Source organism: Pan paniscus, chromosome 8 (assembly GCF_029289425.2).
Source record: "Pan paniscus chromosome 8, NHGRI_mPanPan1-v2.0_pri, whole genome shotgun sequence".
Classification (NCBI taxonomy): Eukaryota; Metazoa; Chordata; class Mammalia; order Primates; family Hominidae; genus Pan; species Pan paniscus.
This window is the reverse complement of record NC_073257.2, coordinates 65,803,556-65,830,727: the sequence shown is the minus strand read 5'-3', so window position 1 is coordinate 65,830,727 and position 27,172 is coordinate 65,803,556. Positions and strand designations below refer to the sequence as shown.

General features: G+C 36.3%; 1 long non-coding RNA gene across 1 annotated transcript in view; it reads right to left on the bottom strand.

The window, feature by feature from the left end:
- Positions 1 to 27,172, bottom strand: part of LOC134731100 (uncharacterized) — a 368,226-nt gene that overhangs the window by 260,660 nt on the left and 80,394 nt on the right. Inside the window, exon 2 of the long non-coding RNA XR_010113186.1 lies at positions 24,762 to 24,818. This is a non-coding gene — a long non-coding RNA (uncharacterized LOC134731100). The remainder of the gene's footprint in view (positions 1 to 24,761; positions 24,819 to 27,172) is intronic.

The window sequence follows — 27,172 nt, the reverse complement described above, 5'->3', positions numbered from 1 at the left end:
TTTATAAGAGCACTTCCTTAGATATTTACTATATCTTCATTTGCATTATTTATTTTTTAAATGTTTAGTAGAATTAGCATATAAAGCCATTGTGTTTTGAAATTTTCTTTGTGAGACTTTTAACAGCAAATAAATTTCTTTGTAGATACAAGGTTGTTCAGACTATTTTTAAATGAACTTTGATAATACATGCATTTCAAGGAATTCGCTCATTTAAGCCATCAAATTTAATGTCATACTGTTATTCATAATATGTTGTCATTATATTTTTAACTTCCGTAAGACATGTTTTCATTCCTGACATTAGTAATTTTATCTTCACTTTCTTCTTGATCATTTGAATTATATGTTTATAAATTGCTTGATCTTTTCACAGAACCAGCATTTGATTTCATTTATTTTATATATTGTTTTTCTGCTTTATATTTTATTATTTTATAGGCTATGTTTATTATTTTTTCTTCAACTTTTTTTGAATTTAACTCACTCTTATTTTCCAGTTTTTAAGGGAAAGCTGATTCATTCTTAATTATTTTTCAATACAAGTTTTTTTTTGCTATATATGTCCCTTAAAGCATTGCTTTTGCCTCACTGGATACAGTTTGATATGTTTTTCTTTTCCCTTCATTTTATTCAACATATTTTCTAATATACATCTTAATTACTCCTTTGACCCATGTTCTTTTAATACTATGCCTTTTAATTCTCAGAAATTTGGAGATTTTAGAGCTTTTCAAAAATTTTCAAAAATTTAGTGATTTTAGATTTAAACTTTGCAGATTTTAGATCTTCTAATTTGTATGATTTCTGAAACCAATTTGCTGTCATTTTTATAATTGTTCTTCTGCATGTCCTTTTTTCTGTTTCTGATAATAAGTTTTCTGTTTATCATTTATTCTCAGCAATTTGATTATGATGCTCTTTGCTAGAGTTCTATACACTTATTTTGTGTCTCAATCACTGAGCATATTGTACTTGTGGATTTAGTTTTATATTTCTTAAAATATATTTGTAATCCCCTTCTTATGAAAGTCCAGGAATATGTGTTAGTTTGCTAATATTTTTCCATATGTCACTGGATGCTCTGCTGAACTTTTAAAAACATTTTTGTCCTTTATTTTAGATATGTTGTTTTTCTGTATTCAATTATATATATATATTTTTTCTTTGGGAATATATTCTCCCTTTAATCTTATCCAGTAAATTTTTTTCAGACATAATATTTTTCATTTCCAGCATTTTCAGTTTTCAGAAACTATTTATTTTTCATATCATAGTGCTCAGGTTATCCTCTGTATTCTTGAACATATAGGATATATATGTTTCTTGAACAAATAGAATATATTCATAATGATTCTACTAGCTTTCTAAATCTTTTGTTTGCTAAACCTATCCTCTGTATGATTGTTGTGTCTGTTTCTATTAGCCATCTTTTGATAACTGGCCATATTCTCCTGCTTCTTCACATGTGTCTTAGTTCATTTATGCTGCTATAGCAGAATACCATAGACTGGATAATATCTAAAGAATAAAAATTTACTTTCTCAGAGTTCTGGAGGCTGGAAAATTCAAGATCAAGGCACTGGAAAGTTTGTTTTTTGGTGAAGTCTGGTCTCTGTTTGCAAGATGGCACTTTGAATGCTGTATCCTCCTGAGGGAAGGGATTCTGTGTCCTTGTATAGCAGAAGAGTGAAAGAACAAAAGAACTCCCTCCATTAAGCCCCTTTATAATAGCAGCTAATTCCATTCATGATTACTGAGTCCTCATGGCCTAATCATCCATTAAAGTCCCCACCTCTTACTGCTATCACATTGGCAAAACCTGAATTTTGGAAGAGACATATTGTAAAATTTACACTGTTATCTCCTTGATTGTGTTGTGTTCCTTTAGAGAGAGTAAGATTTTGTTCTGGCACAGAGCTAAGTGACTTGGAAGTAGTTAGATATCTGTGAGGCTTGTTTTACGAAGCTTTGTTAGGGTGGGTATACATCAGGCTACTTAGGCAATGTTGTTTTGAGGTCTTTATCGGATGCTTCCCTAGGTGGAATTTCTTCCCTTCTGACTGGTGGAAATATACAATATTTCCACTTTCTTGTTTACTGCAGAAATTGCTCTGCCTATTTTTTGCTGTGTCCCCCACCCCCCCCGGCCTAGAGCAGTTACCTGTTATCCACACACATGTCAATACTCAGCCTAGGAGTACATTCACACAGATATCTGAAGCTCTTCTTTGCAACTCCCTTAACTTCTGTATTCTATGCCACAAATTCTAGCATCTCTGCCCTTTGGAATCTTGGAAATCAATCTCCTCAACTCAAACATTTTTGTTTCTTTTTGGGTTACACTTTTTTCTGCTTTATTCTGGAAACTGCCTTTAGACAATCAGCTAGTGCTTTCTTCAGGCTCACTTTATTTGTTTTTCTGTTTTTTCCTAGCTCGCTTTACTTGTTTTCCTGTTTTTTCCTAGGAATCATATTCCTCTGCCATTTGTTTTCTAATGTATGAAAATCATTTGTTTCATATATTTGTCTACTTTTTTTTAAGATAGGAAGTTAAGTATTTTCCATTTTACTTTATCTCATTCTATTGTTTTGAATAGGCTGCCAACAATTTTATGTTTGCTTTCTGAACTAATAAAAAACTTTGTTTGAACAGTGTACAATGTTTTCTGGCCCTGAGTTAGCATAAGTTTGATTATAAGCACACACATCTGGGAAATGGCATATATATATATATATATAGTATGATTCCATAACATAATGGTCCATGTTATCCAGAGTATTCATTGTGTGAATACACAAAATTTTAAAACCTGGAAAACTTCATGGAGCCTGTATTAGTCTGTTTTCATGCTGCTGATAAAGACATACCCAAGACTGGTCAATTTACAAAAGAAAGAGGTTTAATGGATTTATAGTTCCACATGGCTGGGGAGGCCTCACAATCATGGTGGAAGGCAAGGAGGAGCAAGTCACATCTTACATGGATGGCAGCCGGCAAAGAATGAGATAACTTGTGCAGGGAAACTCTTCTTTATAAAACCATCAGATCTCATGAGACTTATTCACTATCATGAGAACAGCATGGGAAAGACTTGCTCCCGTGACTCAATTACCTCCCACTGGGTCCCTCCCATAACACGTGAAAATTCAAAATGAGATTTGGGTTCAGACACAGCAAAACCATATAAGAGCCCCAAGAACATTTCTGTTGGGTAGTGAAGGGGAAAGCAAGAAGGTGACTATTTCATTAGGTGCTTTTCAATATCATATATAAACATTATATGATATATATTATATAATATATATTTATAATATAAAAATATTAATTTGAGCAAGACCTTTCAAAGTGATACTGAATCTCAATGCAGAAATTGTTACTTTATACTTATCAATACGAAATGATTAAAATATAATTTCCCCTACATTGTTATTAATTCCATTATCATAATTTTGATACAGAATTACTTAATTTCAGGATAGACATGGTATCATGGAGAGTTCTATTCTCAGAACAATCAATGTTTCTTGCTCTTCAAGAATCAATATTCTTTACATGAATAATTAATTTTTTGCAATCATTTCTGAGAGTATATATATTCTCCAAGAGATTTTTGGTAAAATAGAAATAATTATTTGGTTTTAGAAGGGAGCAAAAAAATATCATAAGATAACTTTCAGGAAAATATTGAAATATGGTAGTTTCTCCTTCCCTCCCTAAGGCAGGATTTTATAAGATTCTATAAAATAAAAATTGATCCTTTGGAAAGAGTGATATAAAAATAATGCAAAGAAATAACTTAATAGGGAAAAGCTATTGTGCAAATAATATAAATCGATTAAATGAGTTTTTTTCAAGAACAATTTTCCTTCCTACACTTTGCATTTTCAAACTCAGGAGAAAAGATGTGTGATATTTTTTAGGTAGAATAGAGAGTTGCAGCAAGTTAACAAAAATCGGGCATTTATACAGCAAATAAAATTTTCTAAATCATAAATATGTTAACCTAAATCATTAAGAAATAAGTTATGATTTATAATCAGATATACCATGAGTCACACATTATTACACAGTTTGAACAGAGTTATAAGTAACAACTACAAATTATTAAAATTTATATTAAAATTTCTACTTGCTATTTGACAACATAAACAATGTTTGCCTCCCTGTCAAAATGATCACAATTACTCTTTGAGGATACACAAGGTAAGCTCAGTTACTTTCAACTTGGCATTGAGGATATTGCTTATCATAATGACAATGATTCAGAATCTCCTTTCTGGGTTCATGACCCTGAGTGTCAGCTAATAACTCTGCAATGAGAGATAGCACTAATAAATAAATAAAGTGACTTCTGTGCTCCAAAGTGCTCTCTTGATGTGTGACACTTGGCAGTATATTATTAAAGAATCATTGTAACAGTGATGTATTGAAATAGAACATCACCAGAGAGTCATTCCCTGGTTGATGTATTGTACCTTCTCAGGGTCTTGGAGATCTAAGAATGCATTTCAAAAGCCAGGCCATGGGCCTATTTGAAGAATAAAATGGATTTTTTTCTAATAATTTTAAGATTGCAATGAGTGTCTATGATAGCTGTAATCTCAGGCAATCTAAACTTATAAATAATACATTTTGCTTGATATGTCATATATCATGTATGTGTGATTATGGAGTGTGATTATGGTCCAGGAGATTTATGTAAGCAGTATATATGAATGTAGGAAAAACAGTTTTCATAGGAATTCAGACTTACTGTGGGGAAGACATGATATAGTGTAGGATTTTTAACTTTAAAATAAGTTTTGAAACTGCTCTGTCCAAACCTTGAAGCCTATGAATTCAGATTTACATATTTATTTTGAAGGTAAAACTAAGAAGAGCACAGAACAAATAAGGACAAATGTGAGCAATTTTGTATGCTTAGCAAAATATGGGATATATAAAGGTTGTGAATTCTATCTGGGCTTCTCCACAGCTGCTTAGATATAACATTATTATACAGTCTGGATTTTTCTGTGCCAAGGCAGCCAGCCAACATAATCAACTCAGTCAAACACTGAATGCTCTGATTAAAATGGGTTCATCAGAATCTATATATGAAGGTGTAGGCTGCATCCTATGTGAAAATGCTCAGTGAAGGTCTTAAGACAGTGGTGGTGGGCAGACCTTGAAATCTAGGCCATCCTCTGCTCTACAAGTTTCTGACATGGGGATCCAGCTTAGAAGAAGTGAGACATTTTTCTAGTTTTTCTAGATGAGGGTGCTTTTTGGTTTTTGATTCCCCCAGGAGTGCCTTTTTGTAATTTTAACAGGAAGCTAATCAACCCCTTACCTCTCCGTATGTTTTTCCATACTTTCTGTGTTTATTAATTTCATATACACAGCCATGGACTCTATTTTGAGCTCTAGCTTGGGTATTTGCATGTGGGGACCATTAAATTCATGGAGAAGGGAAAAAACACAATGATTATTTGCATAGGTAAAAAGCATTCAATAGATCTAATTTAGCCTCCTTTTTTCTTAAGTGTCATGTTACTCAGTAACCCCTTACAAGTCAGCAAAGATTTGGTGGTCTCTGTTCCTAACCTGAAAAGTTGTCTTTATCTTCCCACATACCTGTTACACTACTTCTTATTTGACTTTCCTCTAACCTTTATGATCCCTACATTTCCGATGGCTATCTAAATTGGTTTATTTTCCTTTTCAGCTTACCTTAATACGTGCCCTTTATTTTAGAAGCCTGGATTCCCCAGGTGAGCTGGACAAGGCCCTTGGTTCATAACTATGTTTAGACTCAAGTGTTATTGCTTCTCATCTTAGTGGACTCTGGGATGGTATCCCACACTTTAAAAATTTCAATACATCATGTGGATGTGTCAAAGTGGTAGAGAAGTTAGAGCTGGAGTTGGGTCTAGAGGCTCCCTATTTTGCAGTACCCCTCTATTTGGATCAAAACAGTTGGTAGATACCTATAGAGGATGCAGGGAGACTGTAGCAGCAAAAGATTCTTAAGGACTGAGAGAAGCGGTATTTTTTTTTTCTTTTACCAAGAGTATAAACACATTTTAATATTTTTTAAATGACTACAGTCATTCCAGTGCATATGGGCTGGATATCAGCCAATGTGGAACTGTGTTAGTTCTTCTCTACCAGATCCTTCTCCTATTGATAGTTTAGTCTTATTTATTTGCTGGCATTTCTAATAGTTTTTAGCATCATTCTTCCATTTTCTTAACTTAGAAAAATCTTAATTCCTCCTATAATTAAAAATTGTGAGCTAATTTATTTCTTTTGTAAACTTTTAAAGATTTTTCTTGAATTAATTTAATTTGGATTTTCTCTTATGCAACCAAAGAGCCTCAATACATATTCTACCGATGAAGAGTTTTATCTAGATATTATATATTTTATCTTTTATATATTTTTTTTGAGATGGAGTCTCCCTCTGTCGCCCAGGCTGGAGTGCAGTGGCATGATCTTGGCTCACCACAAGCTCCGCCTCCCGGGTTCATGCTATTCTTCTGCCTCAGCCTCCCGAGTAGCTGGGACTATAGGCGCCCGCCACCACGCCTGGCTAATTTGTTGTATTTTTTTAGTGGAGACAGGGTTTCACTGTGTTAGCCAGGATGGTCTCAATCTCCTGACCTCGTGATCAGCCTGCCTCGGCCTCCCAAAGTGCTGGGATTACAGGCGTGAGCCACTGCACCTGCCATCTCCTGCTACATTTATTTTTCTTTCTGTACCATTGTTCTCATCTTAAAATTTTACTATATCCTTGCCAAGATCCAGAGGGGTAGCATGCAGATTTGGTGCATGAGCCATAATTTGCTGACACCAATAATAAATTATAGGGACATGCAGTTAAAGGCAGGCAAGTTAGAAAGGTAGAATGATAGTCCACGTGACAAGAAATAAGAACTTGTCATTACATTCCCTAAGACAGTTTTTGTCTAAACTAGATACAGCAAACTATGAACCATGACCTAAATTTGTTCCCTGGCTTCTTTTATAAATAAAATATTATGGAATACAGCCACGCCCACTCATATATATATCATATTTGGCTATCATGATACTATAATGGCCAAGTTGAGTAGCTGTGATAGAAACTGTGTGGCCTCCAAATTCTTAAAGATTCACTACCTGGTCTTTTATAGGAAGCATGCCTGCGGGATCTGGCCAGCAGCCCACAATGCAATGGGGCTCTCTCTTTGTTTCCAGGTGGATAGGCAGGTTGAGAAATAATAGACACGCACAAGATAGTGAAAGCTGGGTCCAGGGTGGGTCACTGCCTTCTGGTCCCATGGTGCCAACAATGCACTGGATATACCAGCATTTATTATTAAGTTTAGTGAGGGCAGGGGTAGGTTAGTGAGGGATTTAGGGTCACTTGATTATGAGGTGAGACGGTCACATGGGGATGAAGTAATTCTTTAATATAACATTTGTGTGCAGAAGTACAGTATACAAAGATAAGAATTTACAATATAGTGTGTCAGTAATTTCTAACAGAGCCTTGAAACAGAAACACAATCTTTCCATAACCTGTGATTAGCAAGATATTAATCAGCAGTAACAGTTGCAGCAAAAGCTGGTTACAAACAATCCATAGAAACAGGACGTGAAGCTAGACAACCGGTTAGACCAGAAATTCTCAGAAGGGAGTATGCCTTAACCCTAAAGAGGCCTAGAAGAGCCGTGGCAAGATGAGGGCGTTTATAGCCCTATTTTATCCATATGGACAGTTGCCCCCCACCATGCGTCCGTTTATAGGCTCTCCACAAGGGTCGCATTCCATTCCCAGACTTATGAACATCTGCTTTTCTGGGATAGGAATCTTGGTGATGTGAAACTTCCCTGACTGCACATCCATTCATCGGCTCTCTGCACGGGGAAGCACATCACATGCTGTTGGCTCGTTCTGGCAGTCCAACCTGGCATTGTCTTTACAAAATCCTGCATTCAATTTTGTATTTAAAATAATCAGGAACATTTCATCTTTTACTCTGTAACCATAGTTTCAGGGGGTCTCCCTACACATGCCAACCCCTGGTCTCTCCCTAAGTTTTTCCAATACTGTCTACATCTACCAATTTCATATATACAGCAATGAACTCAACTTTGAGCTGCAGACTTCAGTATAAAACTGCTTATTTTATGATTCTGTCTAGATATCATGTGAACATTACAAATCTTGAATAAATTAATAAAAAATCTTCACTCTAATATTTCTTCTCCCCCATCTCAAACCTGGTTTCACCAAAATAGTCTTCTATAACTTAAAAAATAATACATAAATGCAGTGATTGTAATGTTCTCTATGTCCAGGATTCAGCTTAAATATCACTTTCTCCATGAGCCCACCCTAATTTCCACATTAAGATTAAAGACTTTTTTCCTGCATTATCTTCCTGCTTTTACAAATGTTTTCATTGTTATATATTTCATATTCTTATTATCACTCTTCTACTACTTTTGTCCTGGCCAGACTGTGAGCCCCAGAAGTAAAGGAAATCTACTTAATGTATATATAGATTGTACTATAATAGTAAATACTCAATAAATATCTGTTGAACATATAAATATTGCTCAGAATTATGCCATCTCTTAAAACATATAATTCAACACCTAGTTATTTTTTCACTGTTGGTTTTTAAAGAGTTATATTTGAATTAAATCATTTCTGTTTATAGTAAATATACCCTTGGGAAGTCTAAGCATTAGTTACATAAAGACATAGGAAGTTTTATTAGTGTAAATTATCCACATTGAAGCAAATTATTTAAAAGGAAATTATATAGTTTCTGAAATAATACTCATAAAACTTTAAACAGTTATGACAAGTGTTCTTGTTAAATAATATGATAGCTTAAGAGTATGATGATCTATATGTTTTGCTTTATAGTCTTTAAAATATTGAACTATAGATACTCCTCAACTTATGGTGCGGCTATGTTCCAATAAACCCATTGTAAGTTGAAAATGTATTTAATACACCTAATCCACCAAATGTTACATCTTAGCCTAGCCTACCTTAAATGTACTCAGAACACTTACATTAGCCTACAATTGGGTGAAATCATGTCTAAAAAATGCTGGTAACACAGCATACTGTATAGTATCAGTTGTTTACCCTGGGAGCTGAGGTTCAATGCTGCTGACCGGCATTGCAACAACATATCATACCATATATCATTAATCTGAGAAAATATCAAAATTCAAAATTCCAAATATGGTTTCTACTGAATGCAATTGTTTTTGGCCATTGTAAAGTCCAAAAATTGTATTAGGTTGGTGCAAAAGTAATTGCCGTTTTTGCGATGAGCTACTCAAAGAGCTCAGTCAGGTAACTTTTGCTCTTTCTCTCATTTCTATTACCTACTCCTGAAAGTATTTCTAGGACGCATGTTAAACAATAATATTTGCACATACTCAAATAAACATAGCATTAAAGTTCAACATCGGGAATTTGGAAACACAGTAGTAAAGATAAATATTATGATGGAAGATATGATTACAAAATGAATAAATGTGGGTTGATGAAATTCATGTTATTCCTTAACAGATGTATAGTCATTGTTATTTTCTATTGTGGCAAGATAAGATACATCAAGAATAGATTATATTTCAATACATTTCTTTTCTCAGTAGTTTTTTTTTTTTTTTTTTTTTTTGAGACGGAGTCTCACTCTGTCACCCAGGCTGGAGTGCAGTGATGCGATCTCGGCTCACTGCAAGCTCCACCTCCCGGCTTCACGCCACTCTCCTGCCTCAATCTACAGAGTAGCTGGGACTACAGGCGCCCACCACCACGCTCGGCTAATTTTTTTGTACTTTCAGTAGAGACAGGGTTTCACTTTGTTAGACAGGATGGTCTCGATCTCCTGACCTCGTGATCCACCCCCCCTCGGCCTCCCAAAGTTCTGGGACTACAGGCGAGAGCCACCGCGCCCAGCCTTCTCAGTAGTTTTTAATCCCATGTTTCAAAATTACATTTTCATCTCAAGTTCCATAATACCCCAGAGACAAATTTACCATGCAAAATAAAAATGGATTATTATAATAATAAAATACTGTCTGCAATCATTGAGTTGCCAGTATTAAAAAAAGTTCACTGTAAATCTAAGATCTTGTACAAGTAAAATACAAATGTTTTAAATTATTATTTGCGTTTGAAAAAATATTGTGTTAGTGATGAACAAAACTATCTTAAACATTATTGGGATTAGAATGATAAAGATTAATGTAAAATATTGGATGACTTCTAACAAAAAAGATGGAGCCCAAGCAAAATATTTATTTTTGTTGAAAATATCTTCATTTACCAGCAAATACTTACTTCAATGTTTGGCTATTTGAAAAACAACATTAAACATCATCTCTTTTGCTTAACAGCATTTGATTTTGAGTATCCCTTCTAAAACCTTGACTATTTTTACAAAATACAGATATTTGAACAGAGACATGACACGATCATTTTGATGCAGAAAAAGCTAAGGGTATCTGACATTCAGAAACACTGGCAATCAATGAACTATGTTTAGTAATTTTAGTAGTTACGTATTAAGCCATTAAATACTTACTACGTACCAGGTATTATGCTTGACATGGATCACAAAAGTAAAATACCTGACACATCCCCAATCATATGACTTACAGTAGAGCAAGGAAAAGAGACACTGTACTGTACAAAAAATTACAAAAACTAATCTATTTATGTGATAATAATAGGGCATTATTATTATTATTATTTCCAAGAAGGAGTTTTGCTCTGTCACCCAAGCTGGAGTGCAGTGGTGCGATCTCGGCTCACTGCAACCTCCACCTCCTAGGTTCAAGCAGTTCTCCTGCCTCAGCCTCCTGAGTAGCTGGGATTACAGGCACCCGCCACCGTGCCCAGCTAATTTTTGTATTTTTTTTTAGTAGAGACGGGGTTGCACCTCTTCTGCATTTTTAGACCTTAAAAAGTCCCAGATATATTTTCATAAGTCAAGAAGGTTTCTAGTGAGTTATTAGTATGACTTATCTTTATTAGAAGCAAAGATGACAAAGAATGAAATTCACCTCTCATTAGAGAATTTATAATTTACATAGTATCACATTCAAATGCCTTTCAACTTGTTGTAGCTTTTCTATTCTAATTACATCTGAGTTATTCACATTAACTCTGTGTTGATGTTCTGTAATTACCATCTCAATCTTTCTTTAAAGCTAAGCAAGTAGGCTTTATATCCTACTTCTTCTCTATATTTTCATGTATTCTCATAAAGAAGAGGTCGTATATGCCTAAATTTAAGAAATTTTACTTGAAGAGGTGGCATAGCCATTGCTTTTCTAATGAAGTCAAGAGCCAAAGGGGAAAGAAATGATTCTGTAAAACCACACGAAAGGACATATTGCAGTAACTTGAGTTTTAAGGATAAAAGTGTCCCACAGATAGTATTACTGTACCAATAGTTTGCCCAGAAGAAAAAAAGTCAAAGCAGGCCAACATTGGTGAGACATTATTCAAGGCTATATATTTTACATGCCCTATTAAATTAACAAAAAGGAAAATATCAACTCATCAAGACAGCTGAATCAATTTTGACATGGGAAAGCTATCAGAGAAACACTGGAGTAAACTTCTTTCATGAATTCCAAAGCAACACAAATAGGCAGAACTTTGTGTTCATGTAATACCAGAAATCAAAAGAACTTTCAGTAATTGAATCTAGGAGTTGCCTCAAGGAGTTGTCAAGCTGGTCTAAGATTAATAAAAAATTTTTGATTGTCTAGGTTCACAAAATAGTCTGAAATTTGAACAGACAACCCTGATTCCAACAGATTGCTGTGAGCAAAAAAAAAAAAAAAAAAGGGGAATGACATCAAATGTGGTATGACTTGAGCTGTCATAGAAAAAAATACTTTGAGTAGCTTAAACAACAAAAATTTGGTTTTCACAATTTTGGAGGATAGAAGTCTGAGATCAGAGAGCCAGCAAGCTTAGGTTCTGTTGAGAGGTCACTCCCTGGCTTAGTCCTTTTCTCGCTACTCTGTGTGCCCCCAAGGTTTTTTCTCAATGCATGCACATGAAGAGAAAGTTCTCCCTCTTTTCATTTTCTTATAAAGCCACCAAGGCTGGGCACAGTGGCTCACACCTGTAATCCCAGCACTTTGTGAGGCCCAAAGTGGATGGAACACTTGAGGCCATGAGTTTGAGACCAGCCTGGCCAACGTGGTGAAACCCCGTTTCTACAAAAAATACAAAAATTAGCCAAGCATGGTAGTGCACGCCTGTAATCCCAGCTATGTGAGAGGCTGAGTCATGAGAATTGCTTGAACATGGGAGGTTGCGATTGCAGTGAGCGAGATTGTGCCACTACACTCCAGCCTGGGTGACAGAGCAAGACTCTGTCTCAAGTAAATAAATAAAAATAAAAATAAAATAAATAAAGCCACCAGTACTATAAGATTAGGACCCCACATTTATAACCTCATTTAACCTTAATTACTTCATTAAAGGCCCATCTGTAATACAGTACTGTGAGATTTAGGGCTTCAACATAGAATATTATTGAGGAGAAACAATTCAGTACAGTGAATTCCAGCATTAGCACCCCCAAAATTGTGTTATTATATGCAAATATTCCAACAGCTCAAAAGGCTTAACTAACTCTATAGCAACTCTAAAGTCCAAAGTTTCATCAAAATAACACCTCAATTAGACATTTGAGAGATTTGAGGTACAATTCATCTTGAGGCAGAATTCCTCTCCAGCTGTGAAACTGTGAAACCAGAGTTATGTGCTTCTAAAATACAATGGTGGACAGACCTAGAATGGACGTTCCCATTCCAAATGGAATAAATCAGAAGGCAGAAAGAGGTGACAGGTCCCAAGAAAGTCAGAAACCTAGCAAGGCAAATTCCATTAGATCTGAAAGATCAAATATAATTTTCTCTGGTTTGATGCTCTGCCCTTCAAGGCCAGTGTCACCCCCATGACAGGGATGGCAGTGTCCCCTCCATGAAACAAGGTAGGAGTCACACCCATGCAGCTCTGGCAGACCAGTGTCCCATACCCAAGGCTCCGTAAAGCAGTCAAAACCCCAAAGTTTCAGATAGAGGCTGTCTGGCCTCTTGAAACCAAGGTGGTGGCCCTGATAATCTCCGAATTGCCCATGGGAACACTTTTCCTTCTACTTAAAAAATATTCACGTTTGTAGCTAAATAACTCCATCACCCTGTCCTTCAAATTCCATCTTTGTTCATGGAATGACATGTTCCTTTGTTCCTTTGTCCAACCTTTGTTCATATTGTCCCATTTCCATCCACTTCAGTTTAAACTGACAGTGTTTCTGCTGATATAAAACCCCATTAGTTCTTGACTGAGTGATAGTCCAGTCACACTTTTGGTGTTCTCTTTAAAATATGCTTTCTTTTTTTTCCCCCACCATAAAATTAGCCTGAGTATTTACCAACACTTTAAGTTCTATTTTTTTCTTAGCAATCATTTCTTCAGTTCATGTCTCTCCATTTATATTTTCCTATATGCAGTCAGAAAGAATCGAGCCATTCTTTCAATACACTGCTGAAAACATCTCCTCAGCTAAATAACTGATTTCATTGCTAGCCATTTCTACCTTTCGAAAAACACTAGAACAAAGTCCAACTGAGTTCTTTGCTATACATTTTTAACAAGGATTCATATTTCTAACTCAAAATTCATATTTCTAACGTGGACCTCCAAACTCTTTCAGCCTTCACCCATTACCCATTTCCAAGGCTGCTTCCACAGGTTTCCATTTTTGTTATGGCAACATTCCACTTCTCAGTGCCAAAATCTGAATTAGGGCTCTCCAGAGAACCAATAAGGAGTGTGTGTTTGTGTGTGTGGATGTGTGTGTGTGTGTGTGTGTGTGAAGAAATTTATTATCAGAAATTGGCTTATGTGATTAAGGAGGCTGAGAAGTCTCAAGATCTTCAGTTGAGAAACTAAAGGCCCAGAAATGCCAGTGTTTAGTTCTATTCCAAATCCGAAGACCTGAGAACCAGCAGAAACAATGGTGTAAGCTGTAGCCCAAAACCAGACAGATTTGAGACCCAAGGAATGCTGAAGTTTTGATTTGAGTCTGAAGCCTAGAAGAGACCAGTGTTTCAGCCCCAAGCAATCAGGTAGAAGGAATTGCCTCCTATTTATGGGAAATACAGCCATTTTGTCCAAATGAGGGCTTCACATTGAGAAGATGAGGGCCACCCATATTAGGGAGGACATACTGTTTTACTCAGCCTATCAATTCAAATATTCATCTCATCCAAAAACACATTCATAGACACACGCAGAATAATATTTGAACAAATATCTCGACATCATGTTGCCTACTCAAGTTGATGCATAAAATTAACCATAATATGGTATATTTTTTACCTTAACTTTTTTGGCTATCTTTTGCTCTTCTTTTTGTAGTTTCTTTTTTTTTTTTTTTTTTTTTTGAGACGGAGTCTCGCTCTTTTTCCCAGGCTGGAGTGCAGTGGCATGATCTCAGCTCACTGCCACCATGCCAGGCTAACTTTTGTATTTTTATTAGAGACGGGGTTTCAACCATGTTGGCCAGGCTGGTCTTGAACTCCTGACCTCGTGATCCACCCACCTCGGCCTCCCAAAGTGCTAGGATTACAGGCATGAGCCACCGAGTCCGGCCTGTAGTTTCTTAAGGTGAAAGATTAGGTTATAGATTTGAGATCTTTGTTTTTTTCTAATATAAGAGTTTATAAATGACCTCTAAGCACTGCTTTAGATGCATTCCGTAAATTTTGGTATGCTGTATTTTCATTTTTATTCAGCTCAAAATGTTTTCTAGGTTTTTTGCATGTGATTTCTTCTTTAATCCATTAGTTGTTTAGGAGTTTGTTGTTTAATTTTTACATATTTGTGTATTTCCTGTTTCTTTCTGTTCTTGATTACTAATTTAATTCCATTTTGGCCAGAGGACATACTTTGCATGATCTCAATCATTTTAAATTTACTGATACTTTTTTTGTCCTCTAGCACATTGAACTACCTGAAGAATCTTCTATGTGAGGTTGAGAAGAATACCTATTTTGCTGTTTTTGACTGGAGTATTCTATAGATGTCAGATTTACTATTCTGATATTATTCAAATTTACAGTTTTTTGGTTGATCCTCTGCCCACTTATTTTATTCGTTACTGAAACCGATGTATTGAAGTATTACCATGGAATTATCTTTTTCTTTATTTCTGTCAGTTTCTGCTTTATATAATTTGATGCATTATTATTAGGTGCATATGTGTTTTTACTGGTTATATCTATCTGATACATTGACTTTTTTATTAATATAGCATAATCCTCTTTAACTGTATTAACCTTTGACTCTTTTATTAATATAACATAGTCCTCTTTAACTGTATTAACATTTATATTTTAAAGTATATTTTTTCTGATATTGTTATAGCCACACAAGTTCTCTTACGATTACTGTTGCACGGCATCTTGTTTTCATCTCTGCTATGAACCATTTGCTTCTTTGGATCTTAAGTGTGTGACTGATAGACAACTTATAGTTGGAGCCTTATTTTTTATCCAGTCTGAAAGCCTCTGACTTCTTTTTGAAGTGTTTAATGTATTCATATTTAAAGTTATTATTAATATGGTTGGATTTAAGGTTGCTCCTGAATTTGTATGTTTTATTGCAGCACTACTTATAAGAGCAAAGTCATGGAATCAACCTGTTTATCGACGGATGATTGGATAAAGAAAATATGGTATACATATACCACTGAATACCACACAGCCATAAAAAATAATGAAATCATGTCTTTTGCAGCAACATGGATGAAGCTGGAGGCCATTATCCTAAGTTAAATAACCAGGAAACAGAAAGTCAAATATCACTTGTTCTTGCTCAGAAGTGGGGGCTAAGCAACGGGTAAGCATGGGCATACAGAAAGGAATAATAGACATTGGAGACTCCAAAAGAGGGAAAGATGGGAGAGGAGTAAGGATTGAAAACATACCTGTTGGGTACAATGTTCACTACTGGAGTGATAGGTGCACTAAAAGCTCAGACTTTACTACTGTGCAATATATCCATGTAACAAAACTGTACTAGTATACCCTAAATATATAAAAATAAAATAAAAATGGCAAAAAGTTTATATGAGATTCTTTACGAAAATATTCCAGCAAAGCCAAGTTTAAAAGATCCTATGTGGCTAAGCGCTATTCATGTTGCACTTTATGCAAATAATCAGACCAATTTATAATAAGACTAAAACTTTTCTTGTAAATAAGTTGATCTTACAATTACTTCTTCTTGGTAGAAATAGGGAACAAAAGAGAGAAAAGCTGTACTTCAGACAAACAAACTATAATGCACTTGTTATTAGATTCTAGCACTGTCTATTGTTTTTGAGTTTTTGTTATTTGTCTAAAATCTGGGCCAAATTCTGAATTCTTTCCTGACTAATAGTCTCAAAACTAAAGTTTTCAAAAATTTCTCACATTTTTCTCACTTGGAATCACTGGAAATTACAACTGTGCTTTTCTTGAAGATCTCCAAACTGAAGCTAGAAAATTTAATGTAACCTTTGGAGAAAAATCAACACAGCAACTTATATATAAACAATCTTCATGACTTCTGATGTGTGTATGAACTACTTAGAAAGTTCACTTGAACAACTTATTTAAACCACAATCCAGAAAAATCTGGTTAGATTTCACTGTAATTTGAAGAAGCTTTAGACCCTCTAGAAAAACTAGCTTACAGACTACTCTAGACATTAGCCTTTGTTTTTCTTCTGTGTCCAAAGATATGATACGCCTCTTATTAAAGCTCTGTGTGCCCTCATTATGCACAGAAGCGTAGCTCTGAGAGCCCATGTGGAATGCTGCCTCCTGGAATGGGACACTACTGTTGAATCAAACTGATCCATTCTTGGGATGAGAGACTGATTCAAGAAGATATGGGTCAACACATTTAAATTTGTTCTTTTCTACTTATCTCAATTTGTTTTTCCCTCCTTTGTGTCTGTTATCTCGCAACCTCTAACTCAAATCTTTCTGAAGGTATCAACTGGGCTTTAAAAATGTAAAACTTTCTGAAAGAAATTTTCAAGGGGGGTAGAATAAAGGAAACCAAAATATTTTATGTCCTAATATATTTGTTTGACTATTTTGAGATGCTTCTCAGAGGGCCTGAAAACAGAAGTAGTCCTGAAAAGACTGTCTTTTGTCAGGGAGATTTGCATCCATAGAGAAAATCTGCAGGACTATAGAGATTGTTTAACCACAGAGTACATACCCATCAAATATTTTAAAGTGGAAAACAGGTACTTGAATTAATGACAAGGTTAGCTTGAAACACAAATTGGAATTCCACATTCCCAATGTACATTGTGTAATATCCAAATGATTATTTTAAATGGTTGTTTATGATTATTTTTGTGTTTTTAATTCAGGTGTAACTGCTGAGACAAATGTGAAAATAAACAATGCAATATCATCTAAATTCTCAAATTAAAGTTTCTATTCTACTTGCCATATGATAGAATAAGAAATACAGGAGAGAGGAGCCAAGATGGCCGAATAGGAACAGCTCCGGTCTACAGCTCCCAGCGTGAGCGACTCAGAAGACGGTGATTTCTGCATTTCCATCTGAGGTACCGGGTTCATCTCACTAGGGAGTGCCAGACAGTGGGCGCAGGCCAGTGGGTGCGCGCACCGTGCGCGAGCCGAAGCAGGGCGAGGCATTGCCTCACCTGGGAAGCGCAAGGGGTCAGGGAGTTCCCTTTCTGAGTCAAAGAAAGGGGTGACGGACGCACCTGGAAAACTCGGGTCACTCCCACCCGAATATTGCGCGTTTCAGACCGGCTTAAAAAACGGCGCACCACGAGACTATATCCCACACCTGGCTCGGAGGGTCCTACGCCCTCGGAATCTCGCTGATTGCTAGCACAGCAGTCTGAGATCAAACTGCAAGGCGGCAGCGAGGCTGGGGGAGGGGCGCCCGCCATTGCCCAGGCTTGCTTAGGTAAACAAAGCAGCCGGGAAGCTCGAACTGGGTGGAGCCCACCACAGCTCAAGGAGGCCTGCCTGCCTCTGTAGGCTCCACCTCTGGGGGCAGGGCACAGACAAACAAAAAGACAGCAGTAACCTCTGCAGACTTAAATGTCCCTGTCTGACAGCTTTGAAGAGAGCAGTGGTTCTCCCAGCACGCAGCTGGAGATCTGAGAACAGGCAGACTGCCTCCTCAAGTGGGTCCCTGACCCCTGACCCCCGAGCAGCCTAACTGGGAGGCACCCCCCAGCAGGGGCACACTGACACCTCACACGGCAGGGTATTCCAACAGACCTGCAGCTGAGGGTCCTGTCTGTTAGAAGGAAAACTAACAAACAGAAAGGACATCCACACCGAAAACCCATCTGTACATCACCATCATCAAAGACCAAAAGTAGATAAAACCACAAAGATGGGGAAAAAACAGAACAGAAAAACAGGAAACTCTAAAATGCAGAGCGCCTCTCCTCCTCCAAAGGAACGCAGTTCCTCACCAGCAACGGAACAAAGCTGGATGGAGAATGATTTTGACGAGCTGAGAGAAGAAGGCTTCAGACGATCAAATTACTCTGAGCTACGGGAGGACATTCAAACCAAAGGCAAAGAAGTTGAAAACTTTGAAAAAAATTTAGAAGAATGTATAACTAGAATAACCAATACAGAGAAGTGCTTAAAGGAGCTGATGGAGCTGAAAACCAAGGCTCGAGAACTACGTGAAGAATGCAGAAGCCTCAGGAGCCGATGCGATCAACTGGAAGAAAGGGTATCAGCAATGGAAGATGAAATGAATGAAACTAAGCGAGAAGGGAAGTCTAGAGAAAAAAGAATAAAAAGAAATGAGCAAAGCCTCCAAGAAATATGGGACTATGTGAAAAGACCAAATCTACGTCTGATTGGTGTACCTGAAAGTGATGCGGAGAATGAAACCAAGTTGGAAAACACTCTGCAGGATATTATCCAGGAGAACTTCCCCAATCTAGCAAGGCAGGCCAACGTTCAGATTCAGGAAATACAGAGAACGCCACAAAGATACTCCTCGAGAAGAGCAACTCCAAGACACATAATTGTCAGATTCACCAAAGTTGAAATGAAGGAAAAAATGTTAAGGGCAGCCAGACAGAAAGGTCGGGTTACCCTCAAAGGGAAGCCCATCAGACTAACAGCGGATCTCTCGGCAGAAACCCTACAAGCCAGAAGAGAGTGGGGGCCCATATTCAACATTCTTAAAGAAAAGAATTTTCAACCCAGAATTTCATATCCAGCCAAACTAAGCTTCATAAGTGAAGGAGAAATAAAATACTTTACAGACAAGCAAATGCTGAGAGATTTTGTCACCACCAGGCCTGCCCTAAAAGAGCTCCTGAAGGAAGCGCTAAACATGGAAAGGAACAACCGGTACCAGCCGCTGCAAAATCATGCCAAAATGTAAAGACCATCAAGACTAGGAAGAAACTGCATCAACTAACGAGCAAAATCACCAGCTAACATCATAATGACAGGATCAAATTCACACATAACAATATTAACTTTAAATGTAAATGGACTAAATTCTCCAATTAAAAGACACAGACTGGCAAGTTGGATAAAGAGTCAAGACCCATCAGTGTGCTGTATTCAGGAAACCCATCTCACGTGCAGAGACACACATAGGCTCAAAATAAAAGGATGGAGGAAGATCTACCAAGCAAATGGAAAACAAAAAAAGGCAGGGGTTGCAATCCTAGTCTCTGATAAAACAGACTTTAAACCAACAAAGATCAAAAGAGACAAAGAAGGCCATTACATAATGGTAAAGGGATAAATTCAACAAGAGGAGCTAACTATCCTAAATATTTATGCACCCAATACAGGAGCACCCAGATTCATAAAGCAAGTCCTGAGTGACCTACAAAGAGACTTAGACTCCCACACATTAATAATGGGAGACTTTAACACCCCACTGTCAACATTAGACAGATCAACGAGACAGAAAGTCAACAAGGATACCCAGGAATTGAACTCAGCTCTGCACCAAGCGGACCTAATAGACATCTACAGAACTCTCCACCCCAAATCAACAGAATATACATTTTTTTCTGCACCACACCACACCTATTCCAAAATTGACCACATAGTTGGAAGTAAAGCTCTCCTCAGCAAATGTAAAAGAACAGAAATTATAACAAACTATCTCTCAGACCACAGTGCAATCAAACTAGAACTCAGGATTAAGAATCTCACTCAAAGCCGCTCAACTACATGGAAACTGAACAACCTGCTCCTGAATGACTGCTGGGTACATAACGAAATGAAGGCAGAAATAAAGATGTTCTTTGAAACCAACGAGAACAAAGACACAACATACCAGAATCTCTGGGACGCATTCAAAGCAGTGTGCAGAGGGAAATTTATAGCACTAAATGCCCACAAGAGAAAGCAGGAAAGATCCAAAATTGACACCCTAACATCACAATTAAAAGAACTAGAAAAGCAAGAGCAAACACATTCAAAAGCTAGCAGAAGGCAAGAAATAACTAAAATCAGAGCAGAACTGAAGGAAATAGAGACACAAAAAACCCTTCAAAAAATTAATGAATCCAGGAGCTGGTTTTTTGAAAGGATCAACAAAATTGATAGACCGCTAGCAAGACTAATAAAGAAAAAGAGAGAGAAGAATCAAATAGACGCAATAAAAAATGATAAAGGGGATATCACCACCGATCCCACAGAAATACAAACTACCATCAGAGAATACTACAAACAGCTCTACGCAAATAAACTAGAAAATCTAGAAGAAATGGATACATTCCTCGACACATACACTCTCCCAAGACTAAACCAGGAAGAAGTTGAATCTCTGAATAGACCAATAACAGGAGCTGAAATTGTGGCAATAATCAATAGTTTACCAACCAAAAAGAGTCCAGGACCAGATGGATTCACAGCCGAATTCTACCAGAGGTACAAGGAGGAACTGGTACCATTCCTTCTGAAACTCTTCCAATCAATAGAAAAAGAGGGAATCCTCCCTAACTCATTTTATGAGGCCAGCATCATTCTGATACCAAAGCCTGGCAGAGACACAACCAAAAAAGAGAATTTTAGACCAATATCCTTGATGAACATTGATGCAAAAATCCTCAATAAAATACTGGCAAACCGAATCCAGCAGCACATCAAAAAGCTTATCCACCATGATCAAGTGGGCTTCATCCCTGGGATGCAAGGCTGGTTCAACATACGCAAATCAATAAATGTAATCCAGCATATAAACAGAGCCAAAGACAAAAACCACATGATTATCTCAATAGATGCAGAAAAAGCCTTTGACAAAATTCAACAACCCTTCATGCTAAAAACTCTCAATAAATTAGGTATTGATGGGACATATTTCAAAATAATAAGAGCTATCTATGACAAACCCACAGCCAATATCATGCTGAATGGGCAAAAACTAGAAGCATTCCCTTTGAAAACTGGCACAAGACAGGGATGCCCTCTCTCACCGCTCCTATTCAACATAGTGTTGGAAGTTCTGGCCAGGGCAATCAGGCAGGAGAAGGAAATAAAGGGTATTCAATTAGGAAAAGAGGAAGTCAAATTGTCCCTGTTTGCAGACGACATGATTGTTTATCTAGAAAACCCCATCGTCTCAGCCCAAAATCTCCTTAAGCTGATAAGCAACTTCAGCAAAGTCTCAGGATACAAAATCAATGTACAAAAATCACAAGCATTCTTATACACCAACAACAGACAAACAGAGAGCCAAATCATGAGTGAACTCCCATTCACAATTGCTTCAAAGAGAATAAAATACCTAGGAATCCAACTTACAAGGGATGTGAAGCACCTCTTCAAGGAGAACTACAAACCACTGCTCAAGGAAATAAAAGAGGATACAAACAAATGGAAGAACATTCCTTGCTCATGGGTAGGAAGAATCAATATCGTGAAAATGGCCATACTGCCCAAGGTAATTTACAGATTCAATGCCATCCCCATCAAGCTACCAATGACTTTCTTCACAGAATTGGAAAAAACTACTTTAAAGTTCATATGGAACCAAAAGAGAGCCCGCATCGCCAAGTCAATCCTAAGCCAAAAGAACAAAGCTGGAGGCATCACACTACCTGACTTCAAACTATACTACAAGGCTACAGTAACCAAAACAGCATGGTACTGGTACCAAAACAGAAATATAGATCAATGGAACAGAACAGAGCCCTCAGAAATAACGCCGCTTACCTACAACTATCTGATCTTTGACAAACCTGAGAAAAACAAGCAATGGGGAAAGGATTCCCTATTTAATAAATGGTGCTGGGAAAACTGGCTAGCCATATGTAGAAAGCTGAAACTGGATCCCTTCCTTACACCTTATACTAAAATCAATTCAAGATGGATTAAAGATTTAAACATTAGACCTAAAACCATAAAAACCCTAGAAGAAAACCTAGGCATTACCATTCAGGACATAGGCGTGGGCAAGGACTTCATGTCCAAAACACCAAAAGCAATGGCAACAAAAGCCAAAATTGACAAATGGGATCTAATTAAACTAAAGAGCTTCTGCACAGCAAAAGAAACTACCATCAGAGTGAATAGGCAACCTACAACATGGGAGAAAATTTTTGCAACCTACTCATCTGACAAAGGGCTAATATCCAGAATCTACAGTGAACTCAAACAAATTTACAAGAAAAAAACAAACAACCCCATCAAAAAGTGGGCGAAGGACATGAACAGGCACTTCTCAAAAGAAGACATTTATGCAGCCAAAACACACATGAAAAAATGCTCATCATCACTGGCCATCAGAGAAATGCAAATCAAAACCACAATGAGATATCATCTCACACCAGTTAGAATGGCAATCATTCAAAAGTCAGGAAACAACAGGTGCTGGAGAGGATGTGGAGAAATAGGAACACTTTTACACTGTTGGTGGGACTGTAAACTAGTTCAACCATTGTGGAAGTCAGTGTGGCAATTCCTCAGGGATCTAGAACTAGAAATACCATTTGACCCAGCCATCCCATTACTGGGTATATACCCAAATGACTATAAATCATGCTGCTATAAAGACACATGCACACGTATGTTTATTGCGGCATTATTCACAATAGCAAAGGCTTGGAACCAACCCAAATGTCCAACAATGATAGACTGGATTAAGAAAATGTGGCACATATACACCATGGAATACTATGCAGCCATAAAAAATGATGAGTTCATATCCTTTGTAGGGACATGGATGAAATTGGAAACCATCATTCTCAGTAAACTATCGCAAGAACAAAAAACCAAACACCGCATATTCTCACTCATAGGTGGGAATTGAACAATGAGATCACATGGACACAGGAAGGGGAATACCATACTCTGGGGACTGTGGTGGGGAGGGGGGAGGGATAGCATTGGGAGATATACCTAATGCTAGATGACGAGTTAGTGGGTGCAGCGCACCAGCATGGCACATGTATACATATGTAACTAACCTGCACAATGTGCACATGTACCCTAAAACTTAAAGTATAATAAAAAATAAAAAATAAAAAATAAAAAAAAAAAAAAGAAAAAAGAAAAAAACATGGCCAAGAAATGTATGAAATTAGGACTCTAGGAAGGCTGACCAAAGATGAGATACATATAGAGAGATATAAAAGGACAATGATGGATCATGTGATGTTGGGTAAATGGGCTAATATATCCTGAACATAATTGTTTAGTTTATAAAAGTGAGAGTGAAAAATAATTGTTTGGGGATATTTTTGATGTATTAAAATATATTTTCTGTGAAAAAAATAAAAAAGAATAAGTAATACATTCACTGTGATACAACTTATTACTCTGTTGTAAAATAACACAATCAAAAGTTTCTATCTACAGTAGCTAGGATGTAATATCACATATCATACTGATGTCTACATAATTCCTTTGACTAGAAATGAGAGGAAAATCACTGAATAAAGATGGCTAGAGAGATACAACCCGTTAGGCCACTCTCATTTCTTAGCCTTTTTAAGTCATGTAAAAAAATAATGACCCTGCTATTTCCCTGAACACCATAAAAAAGCAGCAGTTCTTTCAGTTTCCCTGAAGAATGTCCCTAGGTATATCAGGAATATTTTATTTTTGACATAATGGTTAGAAAGGTTTTGCTCTGAAATATCTGAAATTGAAATTTGAGAGGGCTTTTTTGGTTCTGTAAGGTTAATTGAAATTAAAATTAATTGGCAAGGAAATTGAATCAATCATACATGTGCCAAAATACTGACAATGGACATTTTTAAGTGTTTCCCCAAATAATTGCTAAGTAAAAAATAGACATATCTACACCCAACCCACTGAATAATATGCAGATTAGTTTTACTTGATAGTCATCTCTGATTCTCTCAGTAACAAATTTCAAATCTGTGACAAATGTGACACAACTATTTTGCATTCCAGAAGTTCCTAGCTTCGCAAGTAATTGATTTTTTATTCTTTGATCCTAATGAATTCATCCCTGATATTATATCCATCACCAATTAAACACCTGTGCTATACAATTTTGTGCTGATCCATTATAAAAATTTCCAAAAAAGATACATTATATTTTTACAGATTATGCACAGTATTCCCATTAAAATTAATGACAATTACATAGCTAATTCCCTAAGTGCCAGAATGAAAATTGCCCTATTCTATTCAATAACCCTCAAAATTTCTCATTGCTTACCTGGTATGCCAAATGCTGATAAGTGGATTGAGCCACCTGCTTTGAGTACATATTTATCTAAATGGGAAAGAAAAAAGAAAGATTCACTAGGGTGACATTTGTCATATTTGTATTTAAAATATTTTAGAGACTAGAAATATATAAGTAAAGTGTTTTGCTGGGGATGAACTAATATTCTCAAATTAATTTTATTATTAGAAAATTCTTAAAGAAAATTTAATTCTAAGAAGCACATAGGTCACAATACTTTTCAACCAGATGCTTCATGAAAATGACAAAAATTTGAATCTTAATATGAAAGTAATGTTTGCCTTCACTACTAGCAGAGAAGGAGAAATTTGCTGTATGGATTATTGAGACCCATTCTTTTCATCTTCTTAGAGTCTACATGAAAGTATTTTGTGTGAAATGTTAAAAGCTTTAATTTATAGTTAAAAAATCAGGTTGTAAGTCCTAGTGTAATGAACAACCTCAAATAATCAATAAATAACTAAAGCTGACAAGTAAGTGAAGAAGAAAGGCATAAAGAGCATCTTACCTGAAAGAAGACAAGAAAAAAGAAAGAAAGAAACATCTAACAGGCAGAATAAATTTAAAATGATTAATTTCAACCCGAACATATTAGTAGTTACATCAAATTTTGTCTATTTTCATTTTAATGAGCCTATTATATGCTGTGCACAGGAAACCTATAATGATACAAAATATTGAAAATAAAAGACTGGAAAGAGTTATATCACACAAACACTAAACAAAAGAAAGCTTGTGTAGCTATATTGACTTCTGGCTACATAGACTTTAAGACAATAAGCAAGACTAGAGACAAAGGATTTCTTTGTCTCTAGTTTTAGTGATAAGTGTTCAATGTATCATTAAAATGTAATAACCTTCAGTTTAAATTCCCATTTGCTTTACAGTATAGATTCAAAATGTAAAAGGCAAAAAAGAAAAAAACAGATAAATATTATGTAGTGTCAGTATTTACATGAGTCTTTTAACTTTATGGTTTTTAAAAAATCATAAACCTTATTTATGGAGCACATTGCATTAAAAACTGCATAACCTATAGAATATCTATTTCCCTCTAGGGCACCTAAAACATTTGCCAAAATTGACCATGTTCTGTGCCAGAAAATATTTAGACTGAGTGATAATCAAGATGTTACGTGTCACAACTTGTAGACTTTGCTAAAGTCACAGTTAGAGGGAGACTTGGAACTATAAAGGTACATATTTCAATAGAAAAACTGAACACTATTATTCGCCTTCATGGCGCCTACATTTTTCTAGGTGTAAAGAAAGAACAAAAAACTATCAAATAAACAAACAATTACCTTAAACCTACTGCAGGGCAGCTTGTGATAATTTCTATAGAGAAAATTAAAGATATGGAAAGAGTCATGCATTAAGCAGTACAATTGTCAGCATCTTATTCAGAATAAGTTTCCATGAAAATGTAACAATGTGCAAAATGTGATGGAAGAAAGCGAGTGAAACTTTTACAAGAGAAATGTTCTCCAAGCAGAGAGAGAAAGAAGGGTAGACATGCTAGAATGGATGTTTACTTGAGTACTGAATAAACAACAAAGAGCCACTGTATTTGTGCGGAATCAGAGAGGGTAAAAAATCATGGTCAAAGAGTGAGAGGTAACAGGGTCCAGATCTGAAAAACTTTTTTGGCTATTTTAGGGACTCCAGAAGACAGGAATACAACTGACAAAATAAGGAATGTAGAACAGAGAGGACGCTCAAATATTACTTCAAGTTTGAGCAATTAGAAAGACTGAGTTGTATTTTACTGAGATAAGCAAGACAGTGGAAGGGGAAATTGCCTGTTGTGATTGAGATATTAAATCTGATATTCCTACACATGGAGACACTGGGGTAGCATTTGGATACATGCCTCTGAAGTTTAGGAAAGAAATCCTGGCTGGAGACATAAATGTGGGAGTTTCAAGAGTTTGTTTTAGAACCACAACGGATCCATTGCAAAGAAACTACAGAAGTAGGAACCATAAGTTTGACTAGACTAACTCAAAATCTGCTTTTACCCTACACTTGCTAAATACTGTCTCTAGTTTCTCTTAGTATTTACGGTTCTAATATATTTTCTTAATTGTATGATAAACTGTGTATGGCTTATTTTTCAGTATATTAGTAGAGTCATCTGTTATCTTTCTTCTTCAAATAAAATCTTGACTATGATACGTATAAAATGTGTGAGATCCGTAAGTTACTTATTTGTGACTTGGTTCTCAATCTGTAAAATGTGCTAAGTTACAGTGTTGTTGTAAGGATTAAACATGTTAACACATGGAGAATAAACATCGTAGTGCCCAGCTCAGCATAAGCCTTTAATAAATTATATCTCCTAACATAACTGGTCTTTGCAAATACTGCTGTTATCATAA